The sequence below is a fragment of the Macrobrachium nipponense genome, chromosome 7 (genome assembly GCF_015104395.2).
Source record: "Macrobrachium nipponense isolate FS-2020 chromosome 7, ASM1510439v2, whole genome shotgun sequence".
NCBI lineage: Eukaryota > Metazoa > Arthropoda > Malacostraca > Decapoda > Palaemonidae > Macrobrachium > Macrobrachium nipponense.
The window spans coordinates 69437765-69442879 of NC_061109.1; positions in this window are offsets into that span (position 1 = coordinate 69437765).

Consider the following 5115-nt stretch of genomic DNA (forward strand, 5'->3'; position numbering starts at 1 on the left):
AAAAAAGACAATACTGATAGAAATGCAAACTTCACGAGTGAAAGACAAACAAAGAGGTAGGTTACTCAAAGGCCTTTGAATTGTTCCTACCAATTCAGAATTAAAGGAAAGCCAGAAATAGAACAACGTCTCCATATTAACTTGCAACAGCTGTTCTCGACCGTATCTTTAGCAAGTTCGAAAGAGCTTTGTGAATTGCTTATGATTGCTTCGAGAAATGTCATGTCAAGTGGTGTCCTCGTGGGCAACGTTCAGAGCGAAAAAGAGGTATTAATTTCATATCCTGAAGCTGAATTTAAATACCAGAAGGGTGGTGGCCTCCATTCAATTTAAACTAGTTGAAATTTAAAACAGTTGAAATTTTCAAAGCGTGGAAGGAAATTCACGGAAGCTTTCACTTTTAACAACGGAATTTCTCCTGTGAGAGAACTCTGCTCATTTTGCTCTTGCTCTTATAGATTCTAACTCTACTTTATATAATGTTTATATTTAGTTGTCGTCAAAAAGTAGATTCATAAACGACGATTTCTCAATGTTACCTTTACTCTCTTACGATGAAATGACTATCAAAAAGCTGTTTTTTTGCTTTTGATGGGGGGGGGGGGGGGGTTATACTGAAGTTAACCTTACATTTGTTTTAGTTGTAATTTTTGTCAGCTGATTGTGTTATAGTTCGCGTGAACATGACACACATGGCGGTAGAGGAATGAAAAATGACCTTTGGAATATATGAACCTAAATGATAAACACCTTCAGGTAACAGCAAGTCACTTTATAGTACTACAACCTCTTGGCGTCAGTCACAAAGCTCAACCATTGTATTGAACTTCATCGATCTTTACCAGGCTGGCTTTAGATACATTCACAGGAAGGAAGGGTGCTGCAAACAGCAAGTTATATTACCAGTCTAGCTCAAAACAGACGCTACCTATATTTTCTTGTCTCGCTTAAAGACAAAACAACCAGCGAACGACACTAACACCTGAAGACCAACGACGTTGCTGAATGTAGGCACCAGTAGACAAATTTGTACGCATACGAGTCTCCCGTTGACGTCAGATGGGCTCTCCTATGCGTGACTTACACTTAATCTCTCTCTCTCTCTCTCTCTCTCTCTCTCTCTCTCTCTCTCTCTCTCTCTCTCTCTCTCTCTCATTATACTTCAAGAGCTTGTATTCCCTTCGAAAAGAGAGATGGAAAGATTGGCTTTTACTTTTTGTGGTCAATTGTGTTGCTGATTATAAATTCGGGCTCAATGAAAACCTTTTTATCAAGTTTTCGATCATAACCGCAGCTAAGAATGGTGAATATGTCACGAAGATAAAAAAAGAATGCATAAGTCTTTGCAAGGCATCTGTAAATTTTTCCGTTCCTCGTTTCCTGTATGTATTCCCGAACGAGTGTCGTAATTTACCTCCGCTGGTCAGATTTTTCTATGGATTTAAACACTGAGTTATGCATCTTAAGCTTGTATTTGTATTTATGACTGTCACACCATTTCTTGTTTATTTTTTTTTTAAATAGTTTCTTTTTATCTTCTAAGTGGTTGTCTATATAACTCATTTAAATCGAAATGAGCATGTTTATCTTTTTTTTTTCTCCAGTGATGTCATATTTTTAGCCTCCTTTAAAAATGGTAAATAAGATTTAAGGAAAATCAGCACTTATTCTTAAAAAAAAATTTTATTCGTCAATTGGAGGTAGTGAATGAAACGGTAGACATATTTACTTGGCAAAAAGAAGACCGTTTTTACTTGTATATTTAATGCAGAATTGAAAAATTCATAAAATTTTACAAGGGACTGGAAAAGTGAGAGAGAGAGAGAGAGAGAGAGAGAGAGAGAGAGAGAGAGAGAGAGAGAGTTTATAAGGAAAAGCTATGGCATCAGTGTAATCTAGATAAATGAGTATAATCTCTTTTTGCATATCGAGGACAAAAAAACAAACAAACTTACATTTCCTTAGAAGTTGCTAAACGACTTTCGCATTCCAGGAAAAGATTAACTGGAATAACTGTTCAACGACTTAGTATTATAGATCGGAGACACTTAAAGGTCGTAAGAAACGACACTGCGAGTATTATTAACCACACTCTTATGTTACGGATCATATTCCGAGTAAAGGTTCTGGAACGTCCGCCGTTCGCGTGCCAGAGAGAAATTCCCGCCTTGTCAGGAAGACGTATCGGGAAAACAAAAGAGGATTCATTATCTTAATGCTGTTGGTGGAGGATCAGATCGACCGTATACCTGATATTTAATCATTCGCGTGGGTCTCTCTCTCTCTCTCTCTCTCTCTCTCTCTCTCTCTCTCTCTCTGTCTTCTATGTTACTAACACTACCTCTGTTTCCAGTAATGATGATGATTTTTATTAAGCGAAAAGTATTTTTAGATAAATATACTATGCTGTTACCTGATGTGGGCTGCCATTCATTTAAAACATTTAAGTAAAAGCATTTTCTCTCGAAAATTCTTCCAACGAATGCAAAGCGGCTGAATCCTTAGTGAGATACAGTTAATTCACAAAAAAATTTAAATGATTTTAGAACATTTTGAAGTTTTTAATTAGCAGGCAATGCCAACTCCATTTTAAATTGCGTTTATTGAAAGTTCCCTCAGTTCTGCGATTGGTATCTTTCATTTCTTGGTATTGATTCTGTGACGCGCGAGAGGACAGATTCCACAAGGCGTTTTTCTTACAGGTTTTATTCTCTTCTTTTGAATATTTCTTTATTGCTATTTTCGTTTCATTGCAATTTTTCTTTCCTTTCTAATTTTTCTTTTTCCTTATAATTTTTCTTCTTATGAATTAACTTTTATCTTACAATTTTACCCCCATTATTTTTCCTTATCATTTTCTTTTCCTTACAATTTCCTTTTTGCCTTCAATTTCTCCTCTTATAATTTTTCTCTTCCCTTATAATCTCTTTATCACTTGTAATTTGCTTTCCTTACAGCAATCCTTTTGCACTGAATTTGTCCTCTTTCCGTATAAGTTTTCTTTTTTATTACACTTTTTCTTCATGACCAAATCATCACAATAATTATTGTTTTCCTCCTTCCCTTTTTCGTTCATATGGCCTTGTGGGTAATGTTCCTTGAAGTCGGTAGCTGTGCTCTAAGGCGAGAGACAAAAGGAGAGAAAAAATAAAGACTGCACAAAGAAAGAGGGTTAAATTCTAGTTATTTTACTTTAAGCTTTTGAAAAGGCTGCATCCATTGCCAGGGTTTTGTTTATGACTAAAAGGAAAGCCCCCCCACGACTCTCTCTCTCTCTCTCTCTCTCTCTCTCTCTCTCTCTCTCTCTCTCTCTTCTGTTTCTTGTTCTCTTTCTCCCTTTTACACATAAACACACATTTTCCTCTTCTCTTTCTTTTTCGGTTCTCGCTCTATGTCTGTATTTGAACACACACTAACACACGCACGCACACACATATACAAACACAAACGCATGGCTAACGCTATTATCAATTTCCTGTTCTCTACTGACAGAACGACTGAAGAGTCTAATGTGTTATAATTAGTACGACCACTGGCTCTCCAGACCGTCAATTTAATCTGCATCGTCTACATCCATAACAATATTTCTCAATCAATTGTATTTCCATTTGCTTCCTCCATTTAAATTTTCTTAGTGCTCAGGCTGCCTTCAACAATGAGTGACAGTCTGTGAGAGAGAGAGAGAGAGAGAGAGAGAGAGAGAGAGAGTCGTAGTCTTTCAGTCTTTCATTTGCTGTTACATTTACGATTCGTTTTCATCACTATTCTGTTATAGGAATACAAAAATATATGATTTAATTTTATTTATCTCAGCATTTTTATGTCTTCTTTATTTAGAATTATATTTATGTAGTCAATGCATTTTGAAATATGTAATGTTTATATTTACTGAAAAAAAACCCACTTGAATAAGTAGTTTAACATATTGAAAAATACCATTCGAATTTTATTAATCATCAAAACTCAAATTATCTCTTATGGCGTATTAAAGTCATGACTAACTTAAAAAGGGTTGCCTTGTTTGTGTCGACAGCATTTCAATAACAGCCTATTAATTTATTGTTATTTACCCCCTATTGACGCATGCATATATGAATTTTTTTTTCTGCAAAATAGCTCAGCTGTTCTCATAAGGGAAAGCATTCCTATTGCAGCGCAGGATACCTTTTGCTGAATATCCCGATATCCATCTAATTTTCTACTCAATAAATAAACCTGCTTTTGTTACTTTCTCTCCCCAGGTAGATACACCAGTGTAACGCGTTGGACAGGCGATGCACATGTAAACGTCTAGATATGACAGGTGGACTATACTCTGTCTCCTAGAGCCAGGTTTCGTAAGCTCTTTCGTCTGAGCGCTCACCATCAATACTGAAAGTGACAACTTTCCTCAAGTAAGTGTGACAAGTTACTCTGGACATTCCTTACGCCAATGTCAATACATCACATCAATCATCATTCCACAATAAATGGCAATAAATCATTTCATTCAGCGTTATTCCTGTAAACGCTGCACAGGCGAATTAAATTATTGAGTAGTTATGACATAAGATTGTCATTGCGTGGTTAGGAATTTGACAAAGGAGTTATCTGGTTTCTCTTGTTTTGAAGGAATATGACGTTAATTCTGTGAGTTTCCATTAGATATTCTCTCTCTCTCTCTCTCTCTCTCTCTCTCTCTCTCTCTCTCCTCCCCGGCTTCTCCACTCTCCTTCCCTTGGTTTGAAGGAATATGAGGTAAATTTGTGACCTCTCTCTCTCTCTCTCTCTCTCTCTCTCTCTGGATGAATTTCTAATATCAGAATAAAGAAAAACTGACGAATCTATCGTTCCGATGAATATCCTGTAAGTAAATTAAGTATTTCCGAAATACCACCGAGTTGAGCTTTTAGAAAGAGCGAATGCAAAAATAAACTAGATTATTTAGTAAGCTTCTTAAATGCTTTTTCTTTCAAATGCTTTCGAAATATGATTAATGGCATGAAATAACAGTAATTACTAAACGTAAAATATTATAAGCGTAGGCCACTCACTGCGAGGCCTGACAATGCTTCCATTCATTTGCAGTAATGAATTCTTTAGCGTCCTTCGTCAGTGAGATACCGAAGCAGTAAT